Genomic DNA, 11402 nt, shown 5'->3' with positions numbered 1-11402 from the left:
ATGTTAATCATGTGCTGATTTTCAAGGCTACTGGGATCAAAGGGGGTATACATACGATAGGCCTCACGTAGTCTCTTGTAGAATTGTGCCGGGCTCTCATCTTTTCCTTGAATGGCCTCAGAGACTTTGTTAACATTTGTGACCTTCTGAGCTCCCTTCTTTAACCCTTCCAGAAGGGCTTTCCTGTACCGGTTTAGCCTTTGCATACCCTTTCATTTGGGTCCCACTCGGCACCTGTTCCTGGTAATTGGATCCTCATATACTCTTGGGGGTTTTGGTAATCAGCTGGAACATGTTCTAAAGCCACTTCCTTGCTGCTTGGAGCACTCTCCTCCTTTCATCTGTGTTAAAGAGGCATATGAGCAACTGGTGGCAATCAGCCCAGGTGGGGTTTGTGGGTCTGGATAACAGTTTGGAGCAAATCAATCAGAGCTTGTGGTTTTTCGGTATAAGATGGGGTATCGGAGTGGGATATCTTTCTTCTTGGTGGAAAGGGGGCCACTGGTGCTGTTTCTCGCCATGAATCCTCTGGTGTTGGATCAGACAGGACTTTAGGAGCTGACTCCCTTAGGTTGGTGGAGCAGGATTCTTCCTTGGCTGTCTGTCCCTTTGCCACTGGTACTACTGCTGCCTGTCTTCTTAACCACTGTGGTGGCTCTAAAACCAGCTGTAACCAAGTGTCTATTTACGGAAACTGGTCTGGGTGTCTTGGCTTACCAGTTACTTTGTGCCATACATTTGAAAACAAGGGACCCATCTAGGTTTCCTTCTGATGCTCAACCCACTTCCAATGCTGGCCAGTCTATTTCACACAAAGTCCTAAGTTTTCCTGGTGTATAGTAACTCCATAGTCTCCATTAAATCCTTCCTTGAAATTTTTCAACATACTTCCTAGCAGAGTGGGCTTACTTTGTGTTCCACCCATTTTCCTCCTGAGACAAAACAACACTCACACCACAAGAAGGAAAGGGTAAAGAGGTCACTCGCTCACCTCGCACATCTAAAACTCAAGCACTCACTCACTTTCACTTTCCTTTTTGCAAACAGGTCAAGCCAAATCAAAATCAATACTGAGACCAAAGTGCCCATAAGGGCACACAGTGGGTGATCAGGCCACGCTTCCACTCAAATGGAGTGGGCAAGTTTCCAGGACCGGTCCTTCTGTATTCCAGATGTCTGGACTCCAAGCAATGGTTCCTTCCCGGTGTTCAGACATTGCATTGATCGTCTGCGGGGGCCTGCCGTGCACCACTCTGACAAGGAGTTCTACCAGGACAAATACCTACCCAGGAGCGGTCTCAGGATCCCCATCGCTCAAGCTGGCTGGAGTTCACTGCAGGGATGCTCTGCAGGGCAGGTGTAAGTCACCTAAGGGGCTGCCTCAACTGTCCGTTAATCACCTCACTTCCTGGTCAGGGAACCAAGAAATGCAGCAGGATGAGCCACAGACAAAACCCCTCAGATGCCGTGTTAAAGAAGGAAGAGGCTTTATTTGGCTGCGAGCGTCAGCAGACTTGCATCTCAAGAATGACGCTCTCCGAAGAAAGAGCTCCAGACCCTTTTAAGGGCTTACAACTTCAAGGGGTCCACGTGAAAGGGTCTTGATAGATTGAGATTTATAGATAGTACATGTGATTAGAGTAGGGGGGTTAATCTTTAACCTCTCTCTTCAGTGGAAGGTGAAGGTGAAGAGAAAGCAGGCAAATCTTACCTGGCCAGAGCAGGAGGAAGAGACAGATGGGAGGTACACATATTTTTAAACAACCAGATCTTCAGAGAACTCTACCACGAAACAGCACTTCGGGGATGGTGTTAAACTATTAGAAACCACTCCCATGATCCAATCATCTCACATCAGTTCCCACCTCCAGCATTGGGGATTACATTTCAACACGAGATTTGGGCAGGAACACAAATCCAATCCCAATCAAATCACCAACGAGTCAGGTCATTCAGTTTTTCTGTAGCATTATAATCTAAGAGAACTAATTTATTAAAATTCACATCTCTTGCAAAATAGAAAAATATATGTAGAGATAATAGAATCACAAGTATCTACATTATTTGCATCAATTTTAAGCATGACAATTTTAAAGGAATAAAGACAAAATGGAAACTATTTGATGGTGATAAGCAATATGACGAGAGAGACTTCTGATGCATGACATATTACTGGTTGCTGAATGAAGTCTCATTTAACTTGGCATACAGATGACTAGAGTATATGCCAATGTTGTATACAACACAAAAGAGTGTAACTGGGACTAATGATGAAAAGTTCCAAGTGATGCCATGGACTTCCCTGGAACATTTGTTAGTTTGTGGGTTTTCATTTTCTCAAGTTAGAGGTGTTTTAAAAGTAGGCAAGATAGCAATTGGCAGGGAACATGTAGAAGAGCTGGCTCTACTGATTCTTAATATTCACGTTTCTGAGTAAGGATAAAAGTGAAAGATTCCAAGTATAAAACTTAGTATATATCAAGAGAGTGTGTCATCAAAGGAAAACTTGACTGCATGTAAATCTAATTTTTAAAAATATATTTTTCACAGCTTTCAGGTAACATATTTGAATATTATAGGTACCTACTGAAGCCTCACAGTGAATTCAATTCAATATATCACATATTCAAACATAGCGAAGGGTCATATACATATTTTTGTTATTAGTAATAAATAAGATAAATAGCATTTTATTGACTAATAATAACGATATCATGTATGCTGTTCTAAATTATCTCACCCAATAACTCATTGAATTATTAAAATCAAGGCATTAAAAAGTCAGCTAGCTGCTCAAATGTCATTCAGTAAATTGTAGAATAAAAACTCAAGCTTCATGGAAGTCATTATCCTCAACAAACTAAAACAGGAACAGAAAACCAAACACCATAGGTTCTTATTTACAAGTGGGAGCTGAACAATGAGAACACATGGACACAGGGAGGGAACAACAAACACTGGGGTCTGTTGCAGGGGCAGTGGGAGGGAGCTAATGCATGTAGGGCTTAATACCTAGGTAATAGGTTGATAGGTGCAGCAAACCACCATTTTGGCACATCTTTACCTATGTCAGAAACCTGCACATCCTGCACTTGTATCCTGGAACTTAAAATTAAAATAAAATAAAATTTAAACAACAATAACAACAAAAACCCTCAAGCATCAGTTTATCTGAAACACATGGGTCACTTTTCCATAATTTAATCATTTTAACCATGCTTGCTTTATTTTTTCGCTTATTTTACCATGAAAATGATTTTAATACCCACTTTCTCTCATATATGGTTAATAAAAAAGGAATTTAAATCAGGAATATGTATGATGAATTTCACTAAAGTGGTATAATTAGTGTAAAACATGTCTGTAACAGAAAGACCATGAAGACAAGGAATTGCTATTATATTTCATATAATAAAGGTAACAATAATTGTTGAAGAATAACAAAGAATAATAAAACAAACACTATTTTAGAATTTGGTAAAATATTTTGTTGGCTTTTGTCTTTTGGATGGGTCATATGTGAGTCATGAATATTTTGACAAGATCTGTGATACTTCAACCAGCATGATGAATAAGTCTTTTCAAGATGGGAGGCAACTGGCTCTGATTTTTAGCCCTGGGAAAATCTATGAGCCTTGACGTTGTCTGCCTTTTATAGAAAGCAAGATTTTCCTTGAGACCTTTGACTCCAGATAAGTTTATTTGCTTACCTTTCCTTGCTCCCTAAAGACTTCTCTGGGCAGCAAACTTAGTCCCTTTCAGTCAAAAAATAAAAGATCACACATGATTTAAAAAGTCTGTTATAGTTTAATACATGTGCTGGGTGATCGAGATAATATCATTTTGTGTGCCCTTTTCTCTACCTGAAAAATAAAAGGGGATTATTGAGACCACTCTCTAGGTAACTCAGGCAAAGGCTATTACAATTAGGGCTCTGAATGAGTTACCAAGATTAAAGTGATGATTAACTTTGGTCAGTAGATCATGTAACTATATAAGTGGTATAGTCATAATTTGCATTTTTTATTCCAACCTGATAGATGAAACTAGCTAAACTTTGACACAAAAGAACAAAATCATAAGATACCAAAAGCAACAATGATTTACTCATTGGCTAGCAGTAAAATGTCAGTGAATTATTAGAAAAATCTAGATAAATTACAGTTTTCTGCAAGGAGAAATAGATACAGGCAAGGAGCTGAAATATTTACAGGTCAGGCAGCTGATTAGTGTTAGGGCAAAAGTCTGTCTATGTAATTTCTCATGAATTGGGATTCCCAAGGAATAATAGCTCAGTGATTTACTATCCATGGAGACAAAATGCATATGTTTTTTCCACCCTTTCAAACTTCTTTTGCCTGAGGTCAATAATAAATACTATAATTAGAGTAGTTTGTGAAATATGAATGGAGTGGGGTGAAAACAGAGGAATTGCACAGGTGGGAAAATGCCCATTAAGGTTGTACTCCAAGAATGTGCAGCGTGACAGCTCGATGTATTGAATCCCAACCACCTGGGCATCTCTGCACTTGCTGAAACACTGTATACATACTAACTGGGTTCTTGGTAATGCTGAAAATTTATGATTTGGGCAAAGAATAATTTTAGGCATTATAAATAATTTTATGGAATAATCCTCTTCTATGATTTAAAAGTGACTCAAAGCCAAGATGTTCTCCAGCATCATAAATAGTTTTTCATTAAGTTTTCATGTTTGCCTCCTCTCTTTATCAAGATGACCTAGAAATAGCACCATCTGGCCAAAAAGATACAGTTTATTCCACCATATGCTTTCTCTGTCCTAATCTATGTGTTAAAATCTAAATACTTTTATTTTAAAAGTGGTTATAAAAAATCTGGTGTACGTACTTAGATATGACCACTGTTAGTTAGCTTCTAAAAAGTCTTTGTGTAAGTTGTGTATTATTTACATTGCTATAAAATAGAAGCACTGCTTGTCCGTCTGCTTACTTAAGGGTCAATTATTTTTGTCAAGAGTTAATAATTTGGTGCCAAGAAAATTCAATGATCAAGAGAAAAACTTTAATAACCAGTTTTGAAACAACTGGGTAACTATATTGAGAAAAAAAATGAATCGTGACATTGCTTTACAGACAAAAATAAATTTGGGATGAATTATAGACCTAAGGGTGAAAATTTGAAACATAAACTTGCTAGAAGAGAAACCTAACAGAATTTAGTCACATTGAGGAAGGCAACAGTTTCATAGGACACAAAAATGCTAATCATAAAAAAAATGTATACAACTGGAATTCACCAAAGTTAAAAATTAAAAATCAATCAAAAGACATTATTAAGAAAATGAATAGGTAAGCTATAGACTGGAAAAATATCTATAATACTTAAATCTGAAGGAGAACTTGTATCAAGAATACAGGTAACCCTTGAAGAATGCAGGAGTTAGGAGCGCTGATCCCCTGCACAGTCAAAATCTGTGTATAACTTCTGACTCCCAAAAAACCTAACTATTAATACCTACTGATTTTTGTTGCTGTTGTTGTTGTTTGTTGTTGTTTTTTGAGACAAGGTCTCACTCTGTCTCCCAGGCAGGAGTGCAGTGCAGTACTGCAATAATGGCTCATTGTAACCTCCACCTTTTTGGCTCCTATTGTAGGTTCCTGAGTAGCTGGGATTGCAGGCATGCACCACCATGATTAGGTATTTTAATTTTTTGTGGAGATGGGGGTCTCACTATGTTACTTAGGCTGGCCTTGAACTCCTGGGCTCAAGCGATCCTCCACCTTGGCCTCCCAAAATGCTAGGATTACAGGCATGTGTCACAACACCTGGCTGTTGCCTGCTGTTGAGTGGAAGCCTTACCTATCACTTAAACAGTAAACTAATACATACTTTGCTTATTATATGTACTATGTACTGTATTCTGGCAATAAAGTAATCAAGAGAAAGGAAAGTGTTATTAAGAAAACCATAAGGAAAAAATATATTTACTATTCAACAAGTAGAAGTGGATGATCATAAAGGTCTTCATTCTCACCATCTTCAGGTTGAGTAGGCTGAGGAGAAGGAAAAAGAGGAGGTATTGGTCTTGTTGTCTCAAGGGTGGCAGAGGCTGAAGAAAATCCACCAACAAGTGGACTTGTGTAGTTCAGATCCATGTTGTTCAAGTGTCAACTATATATTAAAGCTCCTGATAATCAACAACAGAAGAAACAATAATTCAGTAGAATGATGGTCAAAGACTTGAAAAGAAATTCTTCACAGGAAAAGACACACAAATGGCCTGATAGAGTATGAAAATTTGCTCAACATCATGGGTCATCAAGGAAATGTAAATTAAAATGATAATGCTAAACCATTTCACACCCACTAGAATGACTAAAACTAAAAAGATTGGCGACAGCAAAAGTTGGCAAGGATGCATATTAGTTTTCTGTTACTGCTAATACACATTTCCACAAACTTAGTGGCTTAAAACAACACAACTTTTAAATATTATGTTATGTGGTCAAAAGTCCTAAAAATCAAGATGTTGGGAGGTCTGGGCTTCTTCTGAAGGCTCTAAAGGGATAACCTATTCCCATGCCTTTTCTACCTTCTGGAGGCCACATTCACTCCTTAGTTCATGGCCTCTTCCACCATTTTCAAAGCCAGCAGCAGAGCATCTTCTGCTTTCTCTTTCTCTCCTTCCCCTCTGTGTCTGCCACCATTATTATATCTCTTTGACGCTGACTCTCTTGTCTTCGTCTTACAAATACCCTGTGATTATACTCAATTCAGCAGATAATCCAGAATAACTTTCCCATCTCAAGATCCTCAAACTAATCCCATCTTCAAAGTTCCTTTTGCCATAGAAAGTAACAAATTCACAGGTTTTTGGGATTAGGACTTCTCTGGGGGCCATTATGTTGCCTAACATACAGAACAACTTGCATTCTCAAAAATTGCTGGTGGTGACAAAAAATACTACAACACTATTGGAAAACACTTTGGCAATTTCTTATACAGTTAAACTTAGTTAAATATATATAATCTAATGTTATGATCACTCAATTTTGTTCTAGAGTCTTTATCCAAATAAAAATAAAACATACGTCCATAAACATATGTTATATAAAAATGCTTATAACAGCCTTAATTACAGTAGATAAAATAGAAACAACTCGAATATCTATCAACGAGAATGGATTAATACATTTTGATATTTTCCTATAATGGTCTACTATTTAGCAATAAACTAACAAATTAATGATACATGCAACCACATGCATGGATCTTAATGATATTATGTTGAGTGAAAAAAGTCAGACACACGAAAGATTACACACTACATGATTCAATTTATAAGAATCCAGGAATATGCAAAACAAACTGATGTGTGTTGGTGGAAATCAGAAAGTAGCTCCCACTTCTAGGTGGAAATTGAATACAAAGGCATATAATGTAATTCTAGGGTGACACAAATGTTCTATATCTTACTTAGGGTGTTTGTTACAGGAGTGTATAAAATTATCATAACTCATCAAAATGAACATTTAGGATGTGTGCACTGTATTGAATGCAAATTATATGGCCATAAAACAATTTTTAAAAGCAAATATGTTTTTAAATTCTTCTATTGACACAACTTCAAGACTCTATGTTACATTTTTCTTCTATTGGTCTCAATTTTGCCTAAAGGTGGTACAAATTTTATTACACTGAATCTGTGTCAAAGCAAAGAACCACCACCACAAAACTTTGTTAATTCTGAACCTACCTATGCATAAAGAGTCTATTCTCCTTTTTCCTGATTTCTTCTGTCCCTTTTCCTGGATAATTGGTTATGATCACTGAAAAGAAGCAACTTGACCTGTTAGTAAATGGGAAAATATTTTTCTTCATTTTAATGTACCATGAAAAGCCCTATGGCAAACTATTTTTATTACAGTCAATTCTAACAACATTTGGATTATTAAATAAAATTTCTTGCATCTTTGATTGATGTTTTTCTTTTATATTAAATTAAATAAAGACATGGTATAGACCTAGAATCAATCTTTATCTCTATCTCTGTTCTCTATTGCTGTTCTATTTATCTAACCTTTTATATACCTATAAATCTATATACAAAACATAGTTTATTGTATGCTTCTAATTTTTCATTTTGCACTGAGATTTCTGTTAGTTCCTTTCAGAATATTCTTATGATTATTCCCTTTATTTATTAGAATTATTTATTCAAGTTTGTTTGTAAGATATCTTATCCATCTCTAATCAGATGTCATGGAAGTGAATGAATGTCCCTATCCTTTAAATGTTCTGCTTTAGGAACAGAAAACCAAATACCACGTGCTCTCACTTATCAGTGGGAACTGAATGATGTGAACACATGGACACATGGTGAGGAGAAACACACACTGGGACCTCTCAGAGGGTGGGGCTGTGGGAGGAAGAGCATCGGGAAGAATAGCTAATGAGTGCTGGGCTTAACACCTGGATGATGGGGTGATTTGTGCAGCAAACCACCATGGCACATGTTTACCTATGTAACAAACCTGCACATCCTGTACATGTACCCCTGAACTTAAAATAAAAATTGGAAATTTAAAAAAACAAAAAGCCAAAAAATTTCTGCTTTAATTAAATATCATTATCTTTTTATAATGCAAAGAAAAATGTGTCTTAAATTGTATTTAAGATTACATTGATTTTATTCGACACCATCATTCAGTTTACCTGAAATTCTTATCCTGAAAATATCTGACATAGGTGACTCTACATATAACAAAAGAAAACAAATATCAGTAACTTTACAGATTGTGCCAAACTTCCTCCTCAACGTAATGGACTGTGTTATCAGCCATTCAAAGCATCTACATCTAAACGAAGACATCTAGATGAGTAACTTCTATGCATAGCTTCAGTTATTCAATTTTGCTCAAATTACAGTGGACTACTAGTGAATTGTCACTATAGATATTCATAGGCTTCATATAAAATATTGGCCATGTTCCTATATGATTCTGGTTGCTCCAGAGGTCTTGGATTCATAATTACCTGAGCGTTTCTAATATGTATTAACATGAAGTATCAATTGTTTCTGGTAAATGGGGAATAAGTGGTTTTTGTTGAGAATTGCTCTCTGTAGGTTCTCTGCTAGTATCATAATCCTCTTTGATTGAGGTGATAATAACCTGGATGACTAAAGGTAAATTTTTCCACAAAGGAGAATTAATGCACTAAGTCTGTTTTCTGTAGAATTATGACAGATTTTATGCCTTTGCTAAATCCTAAGATTAGTCAGTATAACTACTTTCAATGCTCTGGCCTATTTTCTTTGTTGCTAAAATGAAAATAGATCAGAAACACCTTTTGAGGCCTCTGGATTTATAATTTAAGAATGAACTCTGAGAAAGTAGTAGGTGAATAAATAGAGTTATAATCTAAGACAACGTTACATTCCTTGTGTGAGTCTCACATCTAAGACCCGGCAGTACTTTCTTCCCCTGTGCATTCTCACCAATACCCACACACTGTAAGCATAGTTTCTAAGATTCCATAATTGTTAATCCTAACAATAAGAATGATTCAGAATGCAGAATATTACAATGCAGACTCTGTCCTGTCAGGTAAAGTAAGGAAAGGTAAATACTATTTACCGATACACATTATTAAATGGTCTGTTCTAATTTCTAATTGTAACTTCTTGGTTTCAATATTAGACATACATAGAAAGTTCTGCCTAAGTAACTTGAGGCTGATTCCCTGTGGCACAGGTCCTTACTAATAGATGGTGGTTTTAGAATTTGCATTAAGTCTTTCTATCTAGTTCATTTCAACGAATATTTACTGAATATCCACTCTAGTCGAGGCACTGTGCTACCGTATGGGAACATAAAGATGACTAGGACAATCCCTATCCTGCAGGAGTGTACAATTACAAAGCAGAGATGTGTTGATTGTTATGATTAATATAAAGTATAGCAGGGTTCCAAATGCATGAAGCTAGACTGAAGCATGGAGAATATTTAAAGGAGAAAAACCCTGAGTCTACTTGGGGAGAGTAATCAAGATTTCAAGGAAGAGGTAACATTGGAAAGGGTCCACTGAGGGAGTCAGACTTTGGAGGGCACAAACCCAAAATGAAGGAGATGGGAACAGCAAGTGCTTTTGTTTACTGCATGCAGATTGATGGTAAGAAGTTAACCAGTAAATCGGAGAGCCCAGACCTTAAATATCTAGTCAAGTTTGTGTTCCATTAAGACAATAAGTTTGCTGACTAAAGATTTTTGAAAGAATTAGATGACATTTTCATGAAAAAATACACTCATATGGACATCAGCATGCGCATACATACATATACATATTTATACAAAGCATACATATATATTTATATACATATAGAGTACATTTCATTTAAATGAAAGGAAACTCTTTGGACTGTGGAGGGTAAATTTAGAGAAATCTACACTTGGAATCACCTGTTACAATATAAATATAAAACTTTATGGCAGAGATAGTCATCAGTGTTATACTCAGAACATTCAAGTAAATATATGATAATTGTATAATATCAGAGTTATATGCTTTTATAGTATAATGCATATAAATTTATAGTATGTAGTATACTAGTAGGCTGAAAATATGACTAGTACTGGTGCCTTTATTTTTGAAAATTAGCTAAGGCACTAAAAAAGATAATTCATGTGAACTAGACTGATAAGCTGAAAACATTGCTACTTGTTGTTTTTATGTCAAATGTAATTTGTTTTAGAATAAACATTATAATTGGCTATTCAATGCCCACACACTTAGTATAACTTTTTAGGTAGAATCAGCAATTTTATGGTAACGTCTAACCTTGTGGGGAAAAATATTTCTCTAAACTTTAGTTTACTGAAACTTAAATTTCACACAGAGTCATTGACTAAAAAAGAAAGTCACCAGGACCTTCTCATCCATCTCATAAATTGCTAATGCCCACTTCTAATGGTGCATTTGCAATTGGTTTGGTCTATGAATGGCACACTCATAATCATATAACTTCCTAATAATATTTTGTGGTTTATACTCCTCTAATAATTCTCTGTTTAACAATACAGATACTTAAATAATATTTTGCATTTTTCCAGATTATATTTTGGCATAAGTTAAACATTATGTTCATTGTTTATCTTCAATTAAAATAACAGACAAATCTACTAAAGTGAAAGATATGGCAGGAAGGTAAAGACTCTAAAAGCACATGTTTTTAATTGTGAGAAATAATTTTGTCCATTTCTAGAAAAAAGATAGGAAAGGTGATTCTTAAGTATTTAATGTACAGATAAATGATTCAATAACAATTTTTACACAATTATTTAATTTGAATGGATAAATATTATTAAGAATTGTCATAAGTATATATATAAGACATAGTCTTACATGCTGTATTAGTCCAT

General features: G+C 35.8%; 1 long non-coding RNA gene across 2 annotated transcripts in view; it reads right to left on the bottom strand.

Moving 5' to 3' along the window:
* Window positions 1-581: 581 nt before the first annotated feature.
* Window positions 582-11402, bottom strand: part of LOC117979569 (uncharacterized) — a 284518-nt gene continuing 273697 nt past the window's right edge. The window contains exons 6-7 of one of the 2 annotated variants that reach the window (XR_008624663.2): window positions 7739-7811; window positions 582-6169 (exon numbers count right to left, since the gene is read on the bottom strand). This is a non-coding gene — a long non-coding RNA (uncharacterized LOC117979569). The remainder of the gene's footprint in view (window positions 6170-7738; window positions 7812-11402) is intronic. The other variant, XR_008624664.2, reaches the window with a different exon arrangement.

Source organism: Pan paniscus, chromosome 2 (genome assembly GCF_029289425.2).
Source record: "Pan paniscus chromosome 2, NHGRI_mPanPan1-v2.0_pri, whole genome shotgun sequence".
In the NCBI taxonomy this organism is placed as follows: domain Eukaryota; kingdom Metazoa; phylum Chordata; class Mammalia; order Primates; family Hominidae; genus Pan; species Pan paniscus.
The sequence above is the reverse complement of the archived record's forward strand: the minus strand, read 5'-3'. Positions and strand labels throughout refer to the sequence as shown.